This window comes from Sphaerodactylus townsendi, linkage group LG10 (assembly GCF_021028975.2).
Source record: "Sphaerodactylus townsendi isolate TG3544 linkage group LG10, MPM_Stown_v2.3, whole genome shotgun sequence".
Classification (NCBI taxonomy): domain Eukaryota; kingdom Metazoa; phylum Chordata; class Lepidosauria; order Squamata; family Sphaerodactylidae; genus Sphaerodactylus; species Sphaerodactylus townsendi.
This window is the reverse complement of record NC_059434.1, coordinates 86,289,322-86,304,464: the sequence shown is the minus strand read 5'-3', so window position 1 is coordinate 86,304,464 and position 15,143 is coordinate 86,289,322.

The following is a 15,143-nucleotide window of genomic DNA, read 5'->3' as shown; positions in this document are numbered from 1 at the left end:
GTTTTTCAGTGTTTTGCCTGCAGGGGGCGCTGTGTTTTTGCTAGCAGTACCAAAATTTCAGGGATTCTTTGGCAGACTCTCCCAATGATACCATCCAGGGTTGGTGATGTTTGGTTCAGGGGCTCCAAAGTTATGGGCTCCCAAAGGGGGTGCCCCCATACCCCATTGTTTCCAATGGGAGCTAATAGAAGATGGGGGCTACACCTTTGGGAGTTCATACCTTTGGACCCCCTGAACCAAACACCACCAAACCTGGGTGGTATCATCAGGAGAGCTGGGTGGTATCATCAGGTATCATCTATGGCTACCAATCTTGATCCTCCTTGATCTCAGACTGCAAATGCCTTAGCAGACCAGGTGCTCAGGAGCAGCAGCAGCAGAAGGCCATTGCTTTCACCTCCTGCATGTGAGCTCCCAAAGGCACCTGGTGGGCCACTGTGAGTAGCAGAGTGCTGGACTAGATGGACTCTGGTCTGATCCAGCAGGCTCGTTCTTATGTTGTTTGGTAAATGTTTTGCTGGGGGTGATTTGTGAGAGATTTATTTTTTTATTTATTTTTATTTATTGTTATATTTATAAACCACCCTCCCCCGAAGGGCTCAGGGCGGTGTACAGGCAAATAGATAGAGCACAGTAAAATCAATAATACCAAATTTAGATAAACATTAAATGATGGCTCTATATTATTAAAACCAACCCCATTAAAATGCAGCGTTCTAGCATCAAATATATCAATGGCATCCATCTACTAAATCCCCTTAGAGGAAGAAGGAGGGGAAAAGGGCGGCATGGTCCATAGATGACGTAGAAAAGGGTGGGGAACCATCAGCGGCCAGCCTCCCCGAAGGCCCGGCAGAACAGCTCTGTCTTGCAGGCCCTGCGGAAATCATTAAGATCCCGCAGGGCCCGCGTAGCTGGAGGTAGAGCATTCCACCAGGCAGGGGCCAGAGCTGTAAAGGCTCTGGCCCGGGTGGAGGCCAGCCGCATCATTGAGGGGCCAGGGATCACCAGTAAATTTGCCTCTGCTGAACGCAGAGGCCAATTTGGAACGTATGGGGCAAGGCGGTCCCGTAGGTACGGAGGTCCCAGGCTTATCTGCATTGGCTTGGAGCTGTTTTTCAGGCTAACAATGCACATCATAGGGTTGGCGTGAGGACAAAATTAGGAAAGAGTTGGTGGGGAGAGAGGCATGTATGTTTTGCTGGGGATGGGAGGTGTTTTGTGAGCTGGTGCATTGTTTGGTCATGGTGGTGGAGGGTGGCTGCCCATATGGGGCAGGTTTTGTCCCTGGGCTCCAGTTTGCCTAGATACGCCTCTGCTGATATCTCTTTCAGTGCCCTCCAGTAGAGGATTCAGTCAAGCGGCAAAGCAACCAAAGATGACACAAGCAATGAATTGGTCTCACCTGGGGGTCTGCATTCCACTCTAGGGTTGCCAACCTACAGGCGGGGCCTGGAGATCTCTCAGAAGTTACAACCAATCTCCAGGCTACAACAGTCAGCAACTCGGGAGGAAATGGCTGCTTTGGGGGGTAGTCTTGATGGCGTTATGACTACCTGAGGTCCTTTCCCTCCTTGGGCCCGGCCCTCCTGAGAATCCATCCCTGAATCTCCAGAAATTTCCCAAACCAGAGCTGGCAACCCTACCTCACTGGCAGTTCCATGGGGCCCAATGCCCGACATTACTTCTGCCCACCATCCCTGTTCTGGTTGAACGGAGCCGCCCCTTCGACCAGGGCTGTGAGTAGGGCATCTCTGGCAGCGTCACTCCGGAAGAGCATGTGGGCCAGGCTCCTTCTGGTGATGTCACAAACGGCAGTGGGCAGAGGCTCCCATCCCCTATTAATCTTGCTCTCACTGGAAGGTCCAGATGTTTATGGACTACAATTCCCATCAGCCCCTGCCAGCATGGCCAATTGGCAGAGCTTATGGGAATCGTAGTCCATGAACATCTAGAGGGCCGTAGGTCAGACACCCCTGGTCTTGTCGATTCTGAGGCCTTTTTTGCACAAGTTGTTTACGATATACCTTGCCACCAAACGCTACTTTCCCGTCTTAATTCTGCATGTTTTTCCTCCATTTAGTGCCAGAAACGTTCCCCCTTTATTTTTCCTCCCTTGTTTTCCCAAGCACTTTTAAGTTTCACGGCAATGTGTTTTCGATCCATTTCCAAGTCAGCTTCCCTTAAGCGATCATCCTTATTTCTCCACCCCACTGGTCCTTAAGTGGTTGAAAGCGGTGGACTCTGATTATGGTCGAATCCCCACTTGAAATTTGCACGCAGATCCAAACCTGTTCGTTGTGAAACTGTGTCCTCTTCATCGGAGTTTCTCCCTCCCCACCGCAGCGAGCACACAGCAGACACACCCGGTTGCAGAACTCTTAGCAATCCCCACTACCAGGCTAGCTCGCTTCGCCGGTCTCCCCTGATTGGCTGGCATGCCTTGATGGGGTGGGACCTTTTCCCACTGCGGAAACATACATTGTAGGGGTGTGATTAAAAAAAACAGCGTGTAAAAGTTTAACATTTGACTGTTTAACTATGCAAACAGTTAATCGTTACCTGTGTAAACCATGAATGATTCAAAGTTACACGTTTGACTGTTTAACGTTTGCGTCCCCTTCTGCTGGCCGATCGCAAAAGCGGAAATGAAACCAAGGAAAGGCTGCGTGTGCATCGCAGCGCTGATTGGTTGCCCAAATTCTGCGTCACACTCCAGGGCGGGAAACGAGTCAGAGTTTCAACCCTCATCCCTCCCGTCGGATCAGCTCTGAACCGTGTTAATGGGGTCTATGTCACTTGCAACCAGGTCCTGCCGGAACGCAGATTAACGGGGAGAACGAGCACCAGAAACGGAATCTGCCACGCAAGCAATGGGGAGGTCGTCCCTCAAACCTGGTTAGTTTGTGTTGTGAAACCTGGCTAAGACAGTAGTGGGGATTCGACCTTAGATAACCGGGTTTGATTCCCCACTCCGCCCCATGAGCAGTGGCATCTTACCTGGCGAACTGGATTTGTTACCCCACTCCTCCACATGCAGCCTGCTGGGTGACCTTAGGCCAATCACAGTTCTTTCTGAACTCTCTCAACCCCACAAGGTGTCTGTTGCGGGGAGGGGAAGCGAAAGGAGTTTGTAAGCCGCCTTGAGACTCCTTATGGTTGAGAAAAATGGGGCATAAATCCAAACTCTAACCCTCCTCCAACTCCTACTCCTCCACTACTTCTCCTCCTCCTCCTCCTCCTCCTCCTCCTCCTCCTCCTCCTCCTCCTTCTCCTCCTCCTCCTCCTCCTCCTCCTCCCTGTCTGTGTATAGTCACTCAATCGCCCCTTCAGCTATTTCCTCCTCACCTTCATCCTCCCTTTTCGCAAGAATTTTTTTTAAAAATCTCTGACTCATTTCGTATTAGCAATGTAACAGTAGGGCACAGTATCAGCTTTGTCAACTTTTATCTCAAATTAGCGATGTAACTGATGAGTTAGGAGCGAGTTAATTGACCAGGGAATTTGCTTCTGCAGGAGGTAATTGACAAGGGCCTCCCACAGTAAGCAATTGTGCAGCTCTGGGGTTTTTAGAAAATGTTTTGGGTGGGTGGAGCTATGGGCGTTTCCCCACTCACCATGATCCCCCCTATGCCGCGCGCTGCTCTCAGCGCGCGACATCCCTGGCGCGCGCCTGGGCGGCCCCACGACCCCACGCTCTGCTTGGGGTCATCAAAAGGCGCCATTTACAAGAGCGCCAGGGATGCCGCGCGCTGAGGGGGCGCGACAGCAGCAGCGTCGGGGCGGCTGCACTGTCGCCGCCCCTGTCGTGGGGAGTGCCGGGGGACCCCACGCTACTTGAGGCGAGTAGCGCGGGGCTTAAGGTAAGTGGGGAAAGGCCCTATGTGTTTCCGTTGCTTCAGGTAATGGTGGGCTTTTTTCCTTTGGCTTTTATTTTGTGTGGGTAGTTCTCTGTCTGTCTGTCTGTCTGTCTGTCTGTCTGTCTGTCTGTCCCACACATGCAGAATAATGCACTTTCAATCCACTTTCAATGCACTTTGAAGCTGGATTTTACTGTGCAGAATATCAAAACCCGCTTTCAAACAATTGTGAAAGTGGATTTAATGTGCATTATTCTGCATGTGCGGAAGGGGCCTCTCAGGAAAAAGGCAGTGCGGAGTGCCTTTCCAAGATGCCTCCTTTTGCATCCTCAGGATGTCTCTGCAGAATGGATCATTGTTTGCCAATTCTGGGTTGAACAATTCCTGCCGATCTGGGGATGAAGGCTGGAGAGGGTAGGGTCTGGGGAGAGTATAATCCCATATTCAGCAGGATATCAAACCACAGAGCCCACCTTCCATAGCAGGCATTTCCACCAGGAGAAATTATTTCTGTGGTCTACAGGTCAGTTGTAATACTAGGAGATCTTTGGGCCTTGCCTAGAGATTGGCAACCCTTCCTAAGACCCTCAAAAACCCTCTGCCTCTGCATGAACCCCCCTGAACTTTCTGGCCATCCTCAAAGATCTCTGTTTTCCAATATCAAGTGGGTGATGACCACAGAAGAGGCCTTTTCAATGCAATGTCCCAGTTGTGTAATGTACTCCGCAGAATTTTAGGAACAGCATTTTATGGTCACTTTAAAGATTAACAATATTTATTTCAATAAGAGTTTTTGTGAGTTCAACCTCACAAAAATCAGATACTGCAAAAAATGCTGTTGTTAGGGTGTTGTGGTTTTTCGGGTTGTATGGCCGTGTTCCAGTCGCATTTTCTCCTGATATTTCGCCTGCATCTGTGGCTGGCATCTTCAGAGGATCCTCTGAAGATGCCAGCCACAGATGCAGGCGAAACATCAGAAGAAAATGCGACTGGAACACGGCCATATAACCTGGAAGACCCACAACACCCTAGTGCAGGGGTAGGGAACCTTTAACACTCAAAGAGCCATTTGGACCCATTTTCCATGGGAAAAGAAAACACTTGGAGTCGCAAATAATTTTTGACATTTAAAATAAAGATAACACTGTATATATTGGGCTTTTTAACCTTTTACTCCGCTCATTCTGAGAAGCGCATGGATGCATTAGGCAAGGATGGGGCCACAGCTGGCTGTGGCTCCCTTTGGCTGGCCTAGCCATGGGAGGTGCCCGCCCCGCTCATCTAATGGGCAGGCGGTGAGGGAAGTTCAGCAGTGCGCTGGCCAGCTTGGCATGCGGGCAGTTGGCACCTCCAGCCTGCTGCCATGCCTGCAGGGCGGGCAAGGATGGGGCAGCAGCTCGGCTCATGGAGCCGCAGTGCAAGGGCAGAAGAGCCACATGCGGCTCTTGAGCCGCAGGTTTCCTACCCCTGCCCTAGTGATTCTGGCCGAGATGACTTTACAATGCTGTTGTTCTTTCAGATGCCTCGGTTGTAGTTTTATTTTACAGAGAGGAAACAACGCCCTTTTGCCCATGTTTCCCCAAAGATATTTAGCCCACCCTTGCAGCCCCTGTGCCTGTGCCAAATCCGACCCAAGGAAGAAGAAACACAGCAGAGCAGAGAGACGTCCTTCTTGGTGCCAAAAACTGAAAACTCACACAAGCGGTTTGTGTGTCCAGAACTGTTGGGACAAGATCTCGCTCATCCACTGCAGGCAGAAGAGGAGGAGCAAAGCGCAGAGCAGGAAATGGAGGATGAGAAGCATCGACGGGATGAGGTGGGTGAAGAGGACTTGGACGGCGTCGATCAAAAGGATCACACACAGCAGCCCGACGTAGGTGGTGAAGGCACAGATCCCCAGCAACAGGATGATGCTGAGAACCATCCAGACGCCTCCCATGAAACTGGCCAGGAGCCCATCCTCAGAAGCCGGCGGTCGCCTCTGGCAGCGTAGGGTGGGCGGGACTGGGGTGGGCGGCCATTGCAGCGGCCTCTGGTGAGCCATGCGGGTCTCTCTGCGCATAAGACAGAACTGGAAGAGTATTGCGATCGCCAAGAGGTGTAAATAAATAATTCACAGGCTGAAATCTAGATATATATATATATATAAAAGCGAAACCCACTCACTGACTCACTCGCCAATGGAACTCAGAAACCGCCGAACCTACGCACTTGAAATTTGGCACGCCGGTTCCTCATGTGCCCGAGGTGATGAATAAGAAAGGATTTCCAAAAATATTGAATTCAACTCGAGATATTAGCTGTTTACTGTTTTTCCTATTCATCTCTGCCCATCTGCCTGAACATTCTGTGGGTGACAGTTGGCACTTCAGGCTTCCCAGAATACCAGACAATGGCCACAACAGCCAGCAGAGGGAGCTGTTCCATTAGATCCTGGACCATTTAGCTTCTCTCAACACAGTCCCTTGTGTATAGAGGATCTAAGTGAGGGTGAATGCTTACAGGAGGAAATTCAATTTTCAGATACAGACGATCCACTCACAAAGGACAAAGAACAGACTCCCAGAGTTTTTAAAGGGGAGGATTTATCTCTACTAATTACAAAAACTATTAATGCGTTAGATTTGCAGCATCCAGTGGATGCTGAGGATCCAACTGGGCAACTGCAAAGAAAGCCTATAAAGGGCTGTCCCAGGGGTAATCAGAATTATTTCCTGGAGGAAGGGGTCCCTTCCAGGGTTCTCCCTCCTGCCCCCCAGGTAAGAGAATGGAACAACCCACTGAGAATACCCACTAATGGAACAGCTTCCCAGTTCCTTTGATGAGTCACTCACTCTAATAGTGATTGGTATTCTGCGTTTACATATACAGCTTCATGTCACAGGACTTTCCAGTGACGGCCACATTGCTGCTCTAACTCCACTATCCAAATTGACAAGTTGTGGTCCTGCCCACCAAACAACAGGCACGCTTGATCCATTGGTGCGATGCCTTGCATACACACAGCAACTTACAGATTGCATGACACACAGACAGCGCCAGAAAGCTGAAGCAAACCATGCAAAACCCACCCCGCCATCCCACCACACCACACTGCTTTGAGGAAACATGCTGCATGTCACCCCTCAGTTCACAAACACACTGCAAAGAAGTATGCTGCCTGTCACCCTGACATTCATATAGACACCACTCTCACCAACACATAGCGAACCTAATGGGTGCCCCTGGGTTATCCAACCACTTTATCAGCTTGCTCCATGCACAGCAACCTGTTCCTTCTTCTGCAACTGCTACAGGGTGACTCAACAACTTCATACAGACGCTGTGATCACAGGATAGGAAGCCTAAGGTGACCAGATGGTCACCTTTGTGATCCGGGACGGGAAGGCCTGTTTATCCGCGACACGTTACAGCAGCCAGCACAAGCATGCACTCAGCCTTCTAGCTGGCTTGCCGCTGTCAGCCGCCTCTGTCACAGAAGCGGCAAACGGCAAGCCTCCGAAGAAGGCCGAAAGCGCTCCTAAAAATGGCCGGGCACGCTGGAGTGGCGCTGCTGCACCCTGCCTTAGCCCCCAGAAGGCAGAAAAGCGGCAGCCTTTCAAAAACCGCACCGACAATTTGCAGAACCCGCTGAGACGCTGACAAATTGTTTAAAGGCGATAACCAGTCCCTGCCAAAAAGGGGGACGTCTGGTCAGCCGGCATAGGAAGCCCTGCTATGGCGGGACCTTAAGCACCATGACTAGCTACCATGGCTCTCACATTACATGAGGCTTCTCGAGGCCCCAACAGGGACGCTTCCCAAGATATTACTGGGCCACAAACACCGTCCTTATGGGTGGAGTTTGAGTTCTTTGCATTTTCTTAGCACGGTGGTTGGAGTATTTGCATTTGCTGCATTCCAAGCTTTTCCCACTCCCTGTATGCTGCTTGGCGCAAAAGTACCCTGCTAGTAATTCTATATCTGCTAGTACTGCCAGTTCCCAGTTGGGAAATTCCCAGAGATTTGAGGAGGAAGGCGGGAAAGGGGAGGATAGAATGCCATACCCAACTGCAAAAGCGTATCTAGGGTGAAGCATGCTGGGCTCATGCCCCAAGCATTGTTTAAGGGGGGCACCAGGCAGCCCAGAGCCTCCCCCTCGGAATCCCTGCCCCCCCACCACTGTTGAACTACACCCATGCCCCCAAACTCCATGTGAAGTTCAGAGGTGGGGCTAAAGTTCAAGGCTGGGCTAGGCCAGGTCTAGTTTTACACTACAGATTCCGCTTCAAAGGCTGCAGTTTAAAGCTGGATCAGGCCCTGGGGAGACCAGCCTTGAACTGCAGCCTTGTCCTGGCCAGGTCCTGTTCTATACCTTCAAAGCCCATGTGATTTTGGAGGCAGAGCTTCAGGGGCACGGTATAAAGCTGAACCCAGCCAGGGCACAGCTGCAGAGCCCCACAAGGAGGGAGTGGGGGGGCAGCTCAACGCTGAACACTGCTTCCCTTGACTGCCATCTTGAATAGCTAGGCCCCTGCTCAGGAAGGTAGAACGCCATAGAGTCCACTTTCCAGAGCAGCCATTTCTTCCAAGGGAAATGATTTCTGTGGTCTACAGGTAAGTTGTAACACTGGGAAATCTCCAGGCCCCACCTAGAGCAGTGGTGGCGAACCTATGGCACGGGTGCCAGAGGTGGCACTCAGAGCCCTCTCTGTGGGCACACCCAAACAGAGTGCCCCCCTTCCACACATCTAGGCTGGCCTGGGCCGCTGGGCTCGATTATTAGCATTAAACCTATGACCTAGTTTTGGGGAAGCAGTGTAGGTAACCCTGTTAAGCGCTGTTAAACCCCACTGATTTTCATGCAAAGAACAAAAGCGCTATCCTTTACGGGGGAGAAAGCTCGGTTGCTGGCAATGCGGTTTGCTTCTGAGTAAACCCTCCTAGGGTCGTGATTCACCCGTTGGAAGAGTTGCACGGTTGCTTCAAAGCAAAGCCACGACTACCACCAAGCTTACTCCTGAGTAACGCACACCTCGAAGCCAACTGTTTTTTCTAAACTAAAACCTCAGTGTTCAGGTTAAATTGCCGTGTTGGCACTTTGCAATAAATAAGTGGGTTTGGGGTTGCAGTTTGGACACTCGGTCTCGAAAAGGTTTGCCATCACTGACCTAGAGGTTGCCAACCCTTCCCAAGACCCTCAAAAGCCATCTGCCCCACATGCCCCACTTCCCCCTTAGAATCATAGATAGCATCATGGAATCATAAAGTTGGAAGAGACCCCCAAGGGTCATCAAGTCCAACCCCCTGCAATTCAGGAACACACAAGCAAAGCACTCCTAACCGATGGCCATCGAGCCTTGAGCTGAAAAACCTCCAAAGAAGGAGACTCCACCACACTCCAGGGTTGTGCATTCCACTGTCGAACAGCCGTGACAGTTAGGAAGTTCTTCCTAATGTTTTGGTGGAATCTCTTTTCCTGCGCCTTGAACCCATGACTCCTGGTCCTCATCTCTGGCGCAGAAGAAAACAAGCTCGCTCCCTCTTCAGCACGGCATCCCTTCAAGTATCTAAACATGGCTATCATGTCACCCTGTCACCTTCACTACTCCAGACTAAACCTCCCCAGCTCCCCAAGTCTCTCCTCGTAGGGCTCATGGATTCCTGACCTTTGACCATTTTGGTTGCCCTCCTATGGACCCGTTCCAGCTTATCAATATCCTTCTTGAATTGTGGTGCCCAGAACTGGACACAGTACTCTAGGTGAGGTCTGACGAATGCAGAGTAGAGTGGTGCAATTACTTCCCTCGATCTAGACCAGTGGTGGTGAACCTGATGGCGAGCCAATTGGCCATGCTGGCAGGGGCTGATGGGACTTGTAGTCCATAACATCTGGAGTGCCAAAGGTTCGCCACCACGGATCTAGACACTATACTCCTATTGACGCATCCCAGAATGGCATTGGCTTTCTTGCCTGCCATTGGTTTTCTTGGCTGCCCTGAACTTTCTGACCGCCCTCAAAGACCCCTGCTTTCAGATATCAAATGGGTGACGACCACAGGAAAAGCCTCTACGCTGTAGCTCCTGGGTCGAGCAATACTCTCCCCGGAATTTTAAGGACAGGATTTTCAGGTCAGTTGCCCCGGTTCGGCCGGTCCTTCTCGGTGCCAAAAAACCATGCAAACTCACACAAGCGGTTCGTGTGTCTGGAACTGTTGGGACAAGATCTCGCTCATCCACTGCAAGCAGAAGAGGAGGAGCAAAGCGCAGAGCAGAAACCGCAGGACGGGGAGAGCCGACGGGATGAGGCTGGTGAAGAGGACCTCGACGGAAGCGACGAGGAGGGCCACGCACAGCAACCCGATGTGGGCTGAAAAGACACAGATCCCCAGGAACAGGACGATGCTGAGGACCATCCAGATGCCTCCCATTACGCTGTGCAGGAACCCGTCCCCGGCCCCCGGCGTCCTTTCACAGCAGGAGGTGGTTGGATCTGGTGTGGGCTCCGATTGCTGCACCGTCTGGTGAGCCATGTTGGTGTCTCTGCATGCAAGACCGAACCAGAAGAGAGTTAACTTGCTTGCCATGCTGATAAACCGCCTTCCAATAACCAGACTCAGAAGAAGAAGAGTTTGGATTTATACCCCACCTTTCTCTCTTTCTCACAATACTAGAACCAGGAGGCATCCATTGAAAATGCTGGGGGGAAGAATGAGGACTAATAAAAGGAAACACTTCTTCACGCAACGTGTGATTGGTGTTTGGAAGATGCTGCCACAGGAGGGGGTGATGGCCGCTAACCTGGATAGCTTTAAAAGGGGCTTGGGCAGATTTATGGAGGAGAAGTCGATTTATGGCTGCCAATCTTGATCCTCTTTGATCTGAGATTGCAAATGCCTTAACAGACCAGGTGCTCGGGAGCAGCAGCAGCAGAAGGCCATTGCTTTCACATCCCGCATGTGAGCTCCCAAAGGCACCTGGTGGGCCACTGCGAGTAGCAGAGTGCTGGACTAGATGGACTCTGGTCTGATCCAGCTGGCTTGTTCTTATGTTCTTATGTTCCTGTAAGGAGAGCTCCTTTCTCTTCCGCTCCCCACAACAGACACCTTGTGAAGCAGGTGGGGCTGAGAGAGTTCTGAGAGAACCATGACCAGCCCAAGGTCACCCAGCAGGAATGTCGGAGTGCAGAAACACATCTGGTTCACCACATAAGCCTCTGCCACTCAGGTGGAGTGATAAGGGATGGGTGCCATTGCTACGAACTTCTAAACAAGCTAAGCCTCAGCACAAATAATGACTCTGTGGTGCTGCAGTCTTCTGGATTCCCTGGGGCGAATATGGCAAGACCCTCAGGAGTCTTTATGCTTACCTGGTTTTTTATCATCTACTCCAGATGAGACAATTGGCACCTGACCTGTCCTTAACCAAACGGGCCACAATGATCATGCAACAATCCCGTCTGGAGTGGGGATTCTTGCTGTGTACAGGACTACCCTTGGTCCTGTTCCAGAGACTTCAACTGGTGCAGAATTCAGCAGCTTGGGTCCTTATGGAAACATAGAGTTGGAAGAGACCCCACAGGGCCATCAAGTCCAACCCCCTGCCATGCAGGAACACACAATCAACACACTCCCAACATACGTTCATCCAGCCTCTGTTTAAAAACCTCCAGACTCCACCACACTCGGAGGTAGTGCATTCCACTGTCAAACAGCCCTGACAGTCAGAAAGTTCTTCCTGATGTTTAGGTGGAATCTCTTTTCCTTCACCTTGAATCTATGGTCGAATCCCCACTACCGTCTTAGCCAGGTTTCAGAACACAAACTAACCAGGTTTGAGGTCATTTGTGTTCTGAAACCTGGCTAAGACGGTAGTAGGGATTCGACCGAGGAGGTCATCCCTCAAACCTGGTTAGTTTGTGTTCTGAAACCTGGCTAACGGGTAGTGGGGATTCGACCTATTACTCCTGGTCCCAGTCTCTGGAGCTGCAGAAAACAAGCTTGCTCCCTCTTCCACATGGCATCCCTTCAAATATCTAAACAGGGCTATCATGTCACCTCTTAAGGTTCACTTCTCCAGACTATTATTATTATTATTATTATTATTATTATTATTATTATTATTATTATTATTATTATTATTGTTGTTGTTGTTGTTGTTGTTGTTGTTGTTGTTGTTGTTGTTGTTGTTATTGTTATTATTGTTGTTGTTATTATTATTATTATTATTCAAAAACAGTTATACACAGCAAACAAGATCAATATGCTGGATTTTGTATTACATCACACGTTGGACACTTCCCAAGCATCTAGGACTGTGTGATGTATCGACGAATAATGCATGCAGAGCCGAGTAGGGTGGCCTTTTGCAGCTGACATATGGTGATTTTGTCAGCGCCAATTGTTTTTAAGTGCCGTTCAAGATCTTTAGGCACTTCACCCAGTGTGCCGATCACCACTGGGACCACCTTTACTGGTTTGTGCCAGAGTCTTTGTAGTTCAATCCTTAAATCCTCGTATCGTGTAAGTTTTTCCAGTTGCTTCTCATCAATCCTGCTGTCACCAGGAATTGCAACATCAACTATCCACACTTTCTTTTTTTCCACGATCGTGAGGTCAGGAGTATTGTGTTCCAAAACTTTGTCAGTCTGAATTCGGAAGTCCCAGAGTAGTTTTACGTGTTCATTTTCAGTGACCTTTTCAGGTTTGTGATTCCACCAGTTCTTTGTCACAGGCAGATGGTAGTTGTGGCACAAGTTCCAGTGAATCATCTGAGCAACAGTATTATGCCTCTGCTTGTAGTCCGTCTGCGCGATCTTCTTGCAGCAGCTAAATATGTGATCTATTGTTTCGTCTGCTTCCTTGCAGAGTCTGCACTTGGGATCTGTGGTTGACTTTTCAATTCTGGCTTTGATGGCGTTTGTTCGAATTGCTTGTTCTTGGGTTGCAAGAATCAAGCTCTCAGTCTCCTTTTTCAAAGTTCCATTTGTGAGCCACAACCAGGTTTTTTCCTTGTCAATTTTGTCCTCAATTTTTTCTAGGAACTCTCCATGGAGAGCCTTCTTTTGCCAGTTTTCTCTTCTGCTTTGCCGTGTATTTTTACGGTACTCACTCTTTGTCTTTTGCACTTTGAGCAGTTTTCTGCTGTTGACTTCCATCAATGTTGGTTCTTCACTGTTTTTCACATAATCTGCCAGTGCATGTTTCTCTTCTTCCACCGTTTGTTTCACTTGCAGAAGCCCTCTACCTCCTAATTTTCTGGGTAGGTAAAGTCTGTCAACATCACTACGCGGGTGTAATGAGTAGTGGATTGTCATCAGTTTTCTTGTTTTTCTGTCCAGATCATCCAGCTCTGCTTGCGTCCAGTACACAATTCCAGCAGTGTATCTGATGACGGGTATGGCCCAGGTGTTGATAGCCTTGATCGTATTCCCACCATTTAATTTGCTCTTCAAAATTTTTCTGACCCTTTGGACATATTCTCTGCTGACCACATTTTTCACATGTCCATGCTTGATGTTTATTATTATTATTATTATTATTATTATTATTATTATTATTATTATTATTATTATTATTATTATTATTATTATTATCATCATCATCATCATCATCATCATCATCATCATCAAGGAGGATCAAGATTGGTAGCCATAGATTGACTTCTCCTCCATAAATCTGTCCAAGCCCTTTTTAAAGCTATCCAGGTTAGTGGCCATCACCACCTCCTGAGGCAGCATATTCCAAATTGCAACCCAAAACCCACCTATTTATTGCAAAGTGCCAACACAGCAATTTAACCTGAATACTGAGGTTTTAGTTTAGAAAAAAAAAGTTGGCTCCAAGGCGTGTGTTACTCAGGAGTAAGCTTGGTGGTAGTCAGTGGCTTTGCTTTGAAGCAACCATGCAACTCTTCCAACAGGTGAATCACGACCCTAGGAGGGTTTACTCAGAAGCAAGCCCCATTGCCAGCAACCGAGCTTACTCCCAGGGAAAGGATCGCGCTTTAGTTCTTCACATGAAAATCAGTGGGGTTTAGCAGCGCTTAACAGGGTTACCCACGCTGCTTCCCCAAAACTAGATCTTAGGTTTAATGCTAATAATCGAGCCCAGCGGCCTAGGCCAGCCTAGATGTGTGTGGGGCGGGGGTGGGGTGAGGGCGACTGTTTGTGCGTGCCCACAGAGAGGGCTCTGATTGCCACCTCTGGCACCCATGCCATAGGTTCGCCACCACTGATTTAGGATGTATAAACCCAACAGAAGAAGCATCAAGAGGCTGCAAGCATGTGCCAGTTGTGTTTGTGGAAACCACTGCTTCCAACAAACGTGTGTGCCAAGTGCTTGATCTGTATACAACAGCCCCTCAGAAGACCCACAATCCTCTCTGACCTGAGGAAAGCCCTACAAAGCAATCGTGTGGCTTCCTAACAGGCAGGTCGGAGGGCGGGGGGGAGGGTGAACTACTCTGGTAATTAACACACGGACCCGCTTTGTCCTCAGCCAGTCAAGGACTGTATTGCCCACTCTGCTATCTCCAGACTTTACTATCATCTGCAATTCGAAACTTTCAACTGGAGGGGCTTGGGATTGAACCTGGGACCTTTTGTGTGCGGAGGAGATGCTCTCCCACTGAGCCACGGCTTCCCCCAATACTGTGGAGGCAAGAAGAAGGGACTCACCTCTTCCCTAGAGTGAGTTCCACATCGGACATTAGCCCTGCATCCGTCCTGGTGCAGGAAATTGTGGCAGCAGAAGAGTCTACCATGCCATCGTCCAGCCAGAGAGGACCGGCCCCTCTGGGGAGACCACTCAGCTACTTGACTATGATGTCAATAAACCAAGCCAGCTGAGCTGAAGCTAGCCCTGCTGTCCAGCTTATCTCCCTGCAACTTTATGTTTTGGCTCAGTGCAGTTGAGAAGCTTGTCTTGGCCTTCCACCTGGACTTAGACAGAAGATGCTGTTAGGCACAGGGCAAGGCCCTGTCCTCAGAGCAAAGGCTCTGTCCGGTTACAAAAATAACCATCCCAAAAGCTTCTTCAGTGTTCAGAGATGTATTGTTTCAATTCTGCGCAGAAGAGGGAACTCTCCTCTGTTAGCAACAGGGAGGAGGTTCAAGGGGCTGTTGCTTGCGTAACATAATTTATACCCTCTTACAAACATCCCTCCTTGTCTTCTGACCATTGGCTAGATTTGGAATACGTACACATTGCTATTTGAATCTTCACTTTTCTCCCAAGCCCACTTGCTTTCTACAATTGGGCGTGTATTCTCTATGTCATCTCGGCCCGTTCAGAGATCTCGGTT